An 11,825-nucleotide genomic window follows, 5' to 3' on the forward strand; every position below is an offset into this window, starting at 1 on the left:
ATACGTGATTCCATCACCTTTTGCCTAGCTAAGGGCGTTAAACAATAGCGCTTGTTGGGAGGCAATCCAATGAATCTATCCTTTTTCTTTCTGTTTTGTGTTTTCCACACTTTCATAATTATGTTATGATTGTTTTTTTGTGTTTCTTTTTGCGTTTGTGCCAAGTAAAACCGTTATGATTAGTCTTGGGGATGATCGTTTGGTCATGCTGGAAAAGACAGAAACTCTCTGCTCACGAAAAGAATTTTCATTTTTTTTCTATAAGAGATTTTGAGTTGATTGTTTCTGCTGCTGATTGGTATGCAAATTCTTCCGACTGTCGTAATTGTTCAGAATTTTGGAAGTAACAGAAGTATACGAAGTATACATATTGCTACAGACTCGTCTACTGTTAACAGATTCTGTTTTTGTTGAGTTGGTTGCTTATTTTGATGAAACTATGGATAGTATCGGGGGGTATTAGCCATGGAAGATTGAAAATACAGTAACCCAACATCAACATAAGTAGAATCTAAGTTTGCTACAGTACCTAAGGAAGTGGTGGTTTGCTTTCTTATACTAATGATATCATGAGTTTCTGTTTAAGTTTAGTGTTGTGAAGTTTTCAAGTTTTGGGTGAAGTTCTTATGGACAAAGAGATAAAGTGTGGCAAGAGCTCAAGCTTGGGGATGCCCAAGGCACCCCAAGTTGATTCAAGGATGCCGTAAAAGCCTAAGCTTGGGGATGCCCCGGGAAGGCATCCCCTCTTTCGCCTTCAATCCATCGGTAACGTTACTTGGGGCTATATTTTTATTCACCACATGTTATGTGTTTTTCTTGGAGCGTCTTGTATCGTAGTAGTATTTTATTTTTGTTGTGTCACAATATTACTTGTTGCACACCTAGAGAGAGAGACATGCACTCACCATGATTTTGTCGAGCTTCACTTATATCTTTTGAGCTAGTTGATTTTGCTCTATGTGCTTCACCTGTATATTTTAGAGCACGGAAGCGCGTGGCTTGGTAGTTGATCTATGCTATGATAGTAGTCTCAAAAGGGGTAGTTATCCAAAGGTATATGAAAACTTCCATCTCCATGTGCATTGAATAGTTAGAGAAGTTTGATTCCTCTCAATTAGTTTTGAGATGTGGTTGCGGTAATATTTAAGTTATGTTAGTATGGTGTTGTGGATCTAGAAATACTTGTGTTGAAGTTAGTAATTCCCGCAGCATGCACGTATGGTGAACCGCTATGTGATGAATTTTGAGCATGATTAGTTTATTGATTGCCATCTTTTGTGTGGCGGTCGGGATCGCGCGATGGTTTATACCTACCAACCCTTCCCCTAGGAGTATGCGTTGAATGCTTTGTTTCGATTACTACTAAAACTTTTGCAACAAGTATATGAGTTCTTCATGACTAATGTTGAGTCCATGGTTTAGATGCACTTTAACCTTTCACCATCACTATCTTCTTTAGTGCCGTGCAACTTTCGCCGGTGCACAAAACCCACCATATAGCCTCCCTCAAAACAGCCACTGTACCTACCTACTATGTCTTTTTCAAAGCTATTCCGAGATATATTGCCTTGCAACTACCACCATGACATGTGCCACCACTTCTACATTGACTTTGCATGATCATAAGATAGCTAGCATGATTGTCCATTGATGTCTATGCCATGCTAGATCATTGTCACGGTACACTACCGAAGGCATTCCAAATAGAGTCATCATTGCTCTAAGTTTTGAGTTGTAAGTGTGATGATCATGATTGATGAAGCATTGTCCCATGTGAGGAAATAAAAGAGGCCAGCGAAGCCCATTTACAAAAAGAGGCCAAAGATTCCCACCAACATAAATAATAATAATAATAATAATAAAATAGGCCAAAGAGCCCACAAAAAAATGATGAGAGAAGAAGAGAGAAGGGACAATGCTAGTATCCTTCCACACTTGTGCTTACCAAGCACCATGATCTTCATGATTGAGAGTCTCTCATTTTGCCACCACCATATAGCTAGTGGGAAATTTTCATTAAATAACTTGGCTTGTATATTCCAATGATAGGCTTCCTCAAATTTGCCTTAGGTCTTCGTGAGCAAGCAAGTTGGATGCACACCCACTAGTTTTCTTTAAGAGCTTTCACATACTCTTAGCTCTAGTGCATCATTTGTATGGCAATACCTACTCACATTGATATCTATTGATGAGCATCTCCATAGCTCATTGATATGCCTAGTTAATGTGACTATCTTCTCCTTGTTTGTCTTGCAACCTCCACCACACTCCATTCCACTCATAGTGCTAAAACCATGGCTCACGCTCATGTATTGCATGAGAGTTGAACAGGTTTGAGAAAGTAAAAGTGTGAAAAAAATTACTTGGCCAATACCGAGGTTGTGCATGATTTAAATTCATTGTGCAAGGATGATAGAGCATAGCCAGACTATATGATTTTGTAGGCATAACTTTCTTTTGGCCTCGTTATTTTCAAAGTTCATGATTACCTTGCTAGTTTGCTTGAAGTATTATTGTCTCCACATCAATAGCAAACTATTGTTTTGAATCTAATGGATCTGAACATTCACGTCACATAATAGGAGTTACAAAGGACATCTATGCTAGGTAGCATGAAAGCATCAAAAATTCATTCTTTATCACTTCCCTACTCGAGGACGAGCAGGAGTTAAGCTTGGGGATGCTTGATACGTATCAAACGTATCTATAAGTTTTGATGGTTTTATGCGGTTATCTTGTCAACTTTGGATGTTTTATGTACCTTTTATATCTTTTTGGGACTAACTGATTAATTCAGTGCCAAGTGCCAGTTCCTGTTTTTCTGTGTTTTTGACTCTTTTCAGATCTGATTTTGGAACGGAGTCCAAACGGAATAAAATCCCTGAAATAAACTTTTCCAGAACAGAAGAAGATCGGGGGACTTGAGGGCCAAGGCAGGAGAGCCACACGGCGCCCACAAGCCCTATAGCCGCCACCAGGGGGCGGCGGCTACCAGGCTTGTGGCCTCGCTGGCGCTCCCCTGCCCTAGCTATTTCGCCTATATATTCCCTAAAATCTAGAAAAAATCATGGCATCCACGAAAACACTTTTCCGCCGCCGCAAGCTTCCGTTTCCGCGAGATCTCATCTAGAGACCCTTCCCGATGCCCTGCCGGAGGGGACTTTGGAGTTGGAGGGCTTCTACATCAACATCATCGCCTCTCCAATGACTCGTGAGTAGTTCACTTCAGACCTAGATGGCTTCTTCTCTCTCTTGGATCTTCAATACAAAGTTCTCCATGATCCTCATGGAGATCTATCCGATGTAATCCTCTTTGGCGGTGTGTTTGTCGAGATCCGATGAATTGTGGATTTGTGATCATATTATCTATGAATTATATTTGAGTCTTTACTGATTTCTTATATGCATGATTTGATATCCTTGTAAGTCTCTCCGAGTATTGGGTTTTGTTTGGCCAACTAGATCTATGATTCTTGCAATGGGAGAAGTGCTTGGTTTTGGGTTCATACCGTGTGGTGACCTTTCCCAGTGACAGAAGGGGCAGCAAGGCACGCATCTTGTTGTTGCCATCAAGGGTAACAAGATGGGCTTTTATCATAGTTATGAGATTGTCCATCTACATCATGTCATCTTGCTTAGGGCGTTACTCTGTACTTATGAACTGAATACACCAGATGCATGCTGGATAGCAGTCGACGTGTGGAGTAATAGTAGTAGATGCAGAAAGTATCGGTCTACTTGTTTTGGACGTGATGCCTATAGATATAATCATTGCCATATATAACGTCACGAGTTTTTGCGGTTCTATCAATTGCTCGACAGTAATTCGTCCACCCACCGTCTACTTGCTTTCATCAGAGAAGCCACTATTGAACACTACGGCCCCCGGGTCTATTCACAACTATCGTTTCCACTTTCACTTTTACTTTGCTTTGTAGACCATTTTTGCTTTCAGTTCTCACTTTGCAAACAATCTATAAGGGATTGACAACCCCTTCATAGCGTTGGGTGCAAGCTCTTTGTGTTTGTGCAGGTACTTGTGACTTGACGCGATCCTCCCTCTGGATCGATACCTTGGTTCTCAAAACTGAGGGAAATACTTGCAGCCGCTGTGCTACATCACCCTTTCCGCTCCGAGGGAACACCAACGCAAGGCTCAAAGGCCACGGGGAATCCTTTGCATATTTGCCAAGGAAGTCCCTAAAGGCGTAGCCATAGCAGAAGGATTCCTGGCGCCATTGCCGAGGAGTATCAAGACAAGAATAGTCTCCCGTCAACACGCTTATTTCTGGCGCCGTTGGAAGGTCTTTTGTTGCAGTAGCAGTACTCCGCACAAAAACGGAGTCCGGGAGGCACACGAGGTGGCCACAAGCCCCCCAGGCGCGGCCAGGGGGTGGGCCCGCGCCTGGCAGGCTTGTCGCCTCCTCACGCGCTTTCCAGACTACTTCCAATTTTTCTATTTTTCCAAAAATTCCAAGACGGAGAAAAAATCCTATTGGAAAAGTTTTGGAGTCTGTTTTCTTACCGAATCACATACCTCTTCATTTTCGGAGTCTGAAACAAGCTGATAAATATCCCTTAGGTATTCTTCCAGAGTTATGGTATTGATGATATTGCTTTCAACATTTATGGGAGTACCTGAGATATATTGCTTGATTCTCTACCCATTTACAACTCTCGGACAATTACCTTCCGTGTTGTAGATTTTGATAGCACCGGAACGATATACTTCCTCAACAATATAGGGACCTTCCCATTTAGAGAGAAGCTTGCCTGCAAAAAATCTTAAACGAGAATTATATAGCAAGACATAATCACCTACATTGAACTCACGCTTTTGTATCCTCTTATCAGGCCACCTCTTAACCTTTTCTTTGAACAACTTGGCTTTCTCATATGCCTGAGTTCTCCACTCATCAAGCGAGCTAATGTGAAATAACCTATTCTCACCAGCAAGTTTGAATTCAAAGTTTAGCTCTTTGATTGCCCAATAAGCTTTATGCTCTAGCTCAAGAGGTAAATGACATGCTTTACCGTACACCATTTTGTACGGAGACATGCCCATGGGATTCTTATAGGCAGTTCTATAAGCCCACAGTGCATCATCGAGCTTCTTAGACCAATTCTTTCTAGACCTGTTGACAGTCTTTTGCAGAATCAGTTTAATCTCTCTATTGCTTATCTCTACTTGACCACTGGACTAAGGGTGATAGGGAGACACAATTCTATGGTTGACATCGTACTTAGCAAGCGTTTTACGGAAAGCACCATGAATGAAATGTGAACCACCATCGGTCATTAGATATCTAGGGACTCCAAATCTAGGGAAGATAACTTCTTTAAGCATCCTGATAGAAGTGTTGTGATCAACACTATTAGTGGGGATAGCTTCTACCCACTTAGTGACATAATCAACAACAACTAGGATGTGAGTATACCCGTTGGATTTTGGAAAAGGTCCCATATAATCAAAGCCCCAAACATCAAATGGTTCAGACAAGTGAATAGTTCATAGGCATTTCCTGACGTTTACCAATATTACCTACTCTTTGACATTCGTCACAAGACAAGACAAAGTTACGGGCATCCTTGAAGAGAGTGGACCAATAGAAACCTGATTGCAATACCTCATGTGCAGTTCTATCTCCCGCATGGTGTTCTCCGTAGGCCTCGGAGTGACACTTCTGTAGGATCTGTCCCTGTTCATGTTCAGGTACACAACGTCTAATAACACCATCTACTCCTTCCTTATAAAGGTGAGGATCATCCCAAAAGTAATGTCTTAAGTCAAAGAAGATTTTCTTCTTTTGCTGGTATGTGAAACTAGGTGGTATATATTTGGCAACGATATAGTTTCCATAATCAGCATACCACGGTGCACGACGTGAAGCATTGATGACATTCAATTGCTCACCGGGAAAGCTATCCTCAATAGGTTGTGGGTCATCAAGAACGTTCTCTAACCTAGACAAGTTATCTGCTACGGGGTTATCAACACCCTTCTTGTCGACAACGTGCAAATCAAATTCTTGTAGCAAGAGAACCCATCTGATAAGTCTAAGTTTAGCGTCCTTCTTCTCCATGAGGTACTTAATAGCAACGTGATCAATGTGCATAGTGACTTTGGAATCAACTATGTAAGACCTGAACTTTTCACATGCAAACACGACTGCTAAAAACTCCTTTTCCATAGTGGCATAGTTTGTTTGGGCACTATCTAGAGTTTTAATAGCATAGTGAATAACATTCAACTTCTTATCAACTCTTTGCCCTAGAACAACACCAACAGCATAATCACTAGCATCACACATGATTTCAAAAGGTAAGTTCCAATCAGGTGGTTGAACAATAGGTGCAGTTATCGAGGCCTTCTTAAGTATTTCAAAGGCTTCCTCATAATCATCGTCAAAAACAAAAGGAATATACTTTTGCAAGAGATTGGTAAGAGGCCTAGAAATCTTAGAGAATTATTTAATGAACCTTCTATAGAAACCAGCATGACCAAGGAAACTTCTTATACCTTTGATATCTGTGGGGTATGGCATTTTCTCGATTGCATCAACCTTAGCCTTATCGACTTCAATACCTCTTTCAGAAATTTTATGTCCTAAGACGATGCCTTCATTAACCATAAAGTGGCACTTCTCCCAATTCAAGACAAGATTGGTGACTTTAGATCTCTACCAGACTCGATCAAGGTTGCTGAGGCAATCATCAAAGGAAGACCCGTAAATAGAGAAGTCATCCATCAAAACCTCAACAATCTTTTCACAAAAGTGAGACAATATAGCCATCATACATCTTTGAAAGGTGGCAGGTGCATTACATAAGCCAAAAGGCATACGTCTATAAGCAAAGGTACCGAAAGGGCAGGTGAAAGTGGTTTTCTCCTGATCAGGTTGTGCAACTGGTATTTAGGAGAAACCAGAATAACTGTCTAGAAAGCAGAAGTGTGTGTGTTTAGACAGTCTTTCTAGCATTTGGTCGATAAAAGGCACAGGGTAATGATCTTTCCTAGTGGCTTTATTCAATTTCCTAAAATCGATCACCATGCTATAGCCAGTGATAATCCTCTGTGGGATCAATTCATCCTTATCATTAGGGACAACGGTAATGCCTCCCTTCTTAGGGATAAAATGCACCGGACTCACCCAATCACTATGAGCAACAGGATAGATAATTCCCGCTTCCAGGAGCTTTAGTATTTCATTTCTTACTACCTCTTTCATCTTAGGATTTAATCTCCTTTGATGATCACAACTGGCTTGAAATCGGGATCAGTTTTAATCTTGTGCTGGCATAGAGTGGGACTAATGCCCTTAAGATCATCAAGAGTATATCCAATAGCAGCACGATGCTTCCTCAGAGTTTTTAATAACTTCTTTTCTTCATGCTCTGAGAGTCTAGCACTAATAATAACATGATATATCTCTTTTTCATCAAGATAAGCATACTTAAGAGTATCAGGCAACTGTTTAGGCGCGAACACAGGATCACCCTTTGGTGGGGGTGGATCCCCAAGCAGTTCAACACGCAAATTATTCTTAAGGATAGGATATTGTTCTAAGACAACTCTATCTATCTCATCCCTTTCATCCATATGCATATCATTTTCATGCTCAAGCAAGTATTGCTCTAAGGGATCAGTAGGAGGCACGACAATAGAAGCTAAGGCAATAGTTTCATCCTTGCTAGGCAACTGCTTTTCATGAGGTTTTCTACCAAACTTGGAGAAATTGAACTCATGTGACACACCTTCAAAGCCAACAGTGACAGTTTGCTTCTCACAGTCAATATGAGCATTGACGGTATTGAGAAAAGGTCTACCAAATATGATGGGACAAAAGCTATCTTGTGTGGTAGCAAGAACGAGGAAATCAGCAGGATACTTCGTTTTACCACACAAGACTTCAACATCCCTAACAATTCCCAGAGGGCAGATAATATCTCTATTGGCAAGCTGAATAGTGACATCAATAGGTTCTATCTCAATAGGTGCAATTACCACACAAGATTTCATCATATAAGGATTGAGGTATTGCACTAACACTAGCACCCACGTCACATAAACCATGATAACAATGATCCCCTATCTTAACAGAAACAACATGCGTGCCAACAACAGGCCTATGTTTGTCTCTAGCGTGAGGTTTAGCAATTCTAGCAGCATCTTCACATAAATGAATGTTATGCCCATCAACATTGTCGGACTGGAGATCTTTGATAATATTAATGCTAGGTTCAACTCTAATTTGCTTAGGGGGTGTAGGTGTTCTAATGTAGCCTCTACATATCACAGTTGAAGCTTTAGAATGACCCTTTATCCTAACAGGGAAAGGTGGTTTCTCAATGTAAGCACTGAGAACAATAGGATCATTGTAGGCATTGACTTTCTCTTCAACTGGATTGGGTTTAACTACATTGACTTCTAAAGGAGGCTGATATTTAAACCACTTCTCTTTGGGGAGATCAATATGAGAAGCAAATGATTCACACAATGAAGCTACTATCTGAGAGTCAAGTCCATACTTAGCGCTAAAGTCACAAAAACTATTTGTTTCAACAAAGGATTTAACGAAATCAAACTTGAAATTCATACCTGACTCCTTACCTTCTTCAAGCTCCCAATCTTCAGACTTGCGTTTAATTCTCTCCAATAAATTCCATCTGAAGTCAATATCTCTCTTCATAAAAGAACCGGTACAAGAAGTGTCAAGCATGGTGCGATCATCATGAGAAAGCCGAGCATAGAAGTTCTGAATGATAATTTCTCTCGAGAGCTCATGGTTGGGGCATGAATATAACATTGATTTCAGCCTCCCCCAAGCTTGAGCGATGATTTCTTTGTCACGAGGCCAAAGATTATAAATATAATTCCGATCATGATGTACTAAATGCATAGGATAAAACTTTTGATGAAATTCCAATTTCAACCGATTATAGTTCCATGATCCAGTATCATCACATAGCCTATACCATGTCAACTCCTTATCCTTCAAAGATAAAGGAAAGACCTTCTTATTGACCTCATCCTCGGGCAAACCTGTAAGCTTAAATAAACCACAAACTTCATCTACATACATTAGATGCAAGTCTGGATGTGATGTTCCATCTCCTGTAAAAGGATTAGCCAGCAGTTTCTCACGCATAGCCGAAGGAAATTCAAAGAAAATATTTTCAGTAGGTGCAGCAGGTTGAGGAGAAACTATTCATGCTTCCATTTGAGGTGAAGATACCCTGAACAGGCCCCTCAAAGGAATAGTTTCCATAGTGACAAGTGACAATAAATTTTAGCACACTATATGAATGTTTCCTTACCAAGTTCCACTTACCAAAGGCGCTTCACTTCCCGGCAACGGCGCCAGAAAAGTGTCTTGATGACCCACAAGTATAGGGGATCTATCGTAGTCCTTTCGATAAGTACGAGTGTTGAACCCAACGAGGAGCAGAAGGATCTGACAAGTGGTTTTCAGCAAGGAAATATCTACAACCACTGAAATTATCGGTAACAAGTGATTGTGTGGTGAGATGATTCGTAGCGAGCAACAAGTAACAAAAGTAGCAACGGTGTAGCAAAGTGTCCCAATACCTTTTGTAGCTAGGGACAAGCCTGTACAAAGTCTTATAGGAGGAAAAACGCTCCCGAGGACACACGGGAATTTCTGTCATCCTAGTTTTCATCATGTTCATATGATTCGCGTTCGTTACTTTGATAGTTTGATATGTGGGTGGACCGGCGCTTGGGTACTGCCCTTACTTGGACAAGCATCCCACTTATGATTAACCCCTCTCACAAGCATCCGCAACTATGAAAGAAGAATTAAGACAAAGTCTAACGATAGCATTAAACTAGTCGATCCAAATCAGCCCCTTACGAAGCAACGCATAAACTAGGGTTTAAGCTTCTGTCACTCTAGCAACCCATCATCTACTTACTACTTTCCAATGCCTTCCTCTAGGCCCAAATAATGGTGAAGTGTTATGTAGTATGTGAACGTCGACTACATAACACTTCACCATTATTTGGGCCTAGAGGAAGGCATTGGGAAGTAGTAAGTAGATGATGGGTTGCTAGAGTGACAGAAGCTTAAACCCTAGTTTATGCGTTGCTTCGTAAGGGGCTGATTTGGATCCACTAGTTTAATGCTATGGTTAGACTTTGTGTTAATTCTTCTTTCATAGTTGCGGATTCTTGAGAGAGGGGTTAATCATAACTGGGATGCTTTTCCAAGTAAGGGCAGTACCCAAGCGCCGTTCCACCCACATATCAAACTATCAAAGTAACGAACGCGAATCATATGAACATGATGAAAACTAGTATGATAGAAATTCCCGTGTGTCCTCGGGAGCATTTTTCCTCCTATAAGACTTTGTCCAGGCTTGCCCCTAGCTACAAAAGGGATCGGACCACTTTGCTGCACCGTTGCTACTTTTGTTACTTGTTGGTTGCTACGAATCATCTCACCGCACAACCACTTGTTACCGATAATTTTAGTGCCTGTAGATATTACCTTGCTGAAAACCACTTGTCAGATCCTTCTGCTCCTTGTTGGGTTCGACACTCTTACTTATCGAAAGTACTATGATAGATGCCCTATACTTGTGGGTCATCAGTGCCAAGGCAACATGGCACGTCCCAAGGGGGTAGGCACACTCTAATTTTTTGGGCCACCGCTTGGCGTCTCCTGAGCTAACTCTGTTGGGGAATGTTGCATGGGAAATAAAAAGTTTCCTACGCACACGAAGACCTATCATGGTGATGTCCATCTAAGAGTGGAGATTAGATCTACGTGCCCTTGTAGATCGCACAGACGAAAGCATTAAGAAACGCGGTTGATGTAGTGGATCGTCTTCACGTCCCTCGAACCGTCCCACGAACCGTCCCGCGATTCGTTCCGATCTAGCGCCGAACGGGCGGCACCTCCGCGTTCAACACACATACAGCTCGACGATGATCTCGGCCTTCTTGATCCAGCAAGAAAGACGGAGAAGTAGATGATTTCTTCGGCAACATGACGGTGCTCTAGTGGTGGTGATGATCTACTCCTGCAGGGCTCCGCCCGAGCTCCACAGAAATCCGATCTAGAGGTAAAACTACGTGGAATAGGCTAGAGTTGCACGTGGCAAAGTTGTGTCTCAAAAAGCCCTAAACCACCACTATATATAGGAGGGAGGGGGAGGGGATAGCCTTGAGGGACAAGGCCCTCAAGGTGCGCCGACCGCCAGGAGGAGGAGGACTCCTCCTCCAATTCGGTTTGGGAAGGAGGAGTCCTCCTCTTCCTTCCCACCTCCCTCTTTCCTTTTCCTTTTTCTTTTCTTTTGGTATTTTCTTTATGTGGCACGATAGCCCTCTTGGGCTGACTCCACCAGCCCACTAAGGACTTGTGGCGCCACTCTAAGGCCTTGGGATCACTCCCGGGTGGGTGGGCCCCTCCCAGTGAACACCCGGAACCCATTCGTCACTCCCGGTACACTGCCGGAATTGCCCGGAACTTTCCGGTGACCAAATGAAACCATCCTATATATTAATATTTGTTTCTGGACCATTCCGGAAACCCTCGTGATGTCCGTGGTCTCATCCGGGACTCCAAACAACATTCAGTAACCACACATATAACTGAACTATACTAAAACATCATCGAAACTTAAGTGTGTAGACCCTGCGGGTTTGAGAACTATGCAGACATGACCCGAGGCACTCCTCGGTCAATATCCAATAGCGGGACCTAGATGCCCATATTGGGTCCCACATATTCAACGAAAATCTTATCGGTTGAACCTTAGTGTCAAGGATTTATATAATCCTGTATGTCATTCCCTTTGTC

This window comes from Hordeum vulgare, chromosome 6H, assembly GCF_904849725.1.
Source record: "Hordeum vulgare subsp. vulgare chromosome 6H, MorexV3_pseudomolecules_assembly, whole genome shotgun sequence".
Classification (NCBI taxonomy): domain Eukaryota; kingdom Viridiplantae; phylum Streptophyta; class Magnoliopsida; order Poales; family Poaceae; genus Hordeum; species Hordeum vulgare.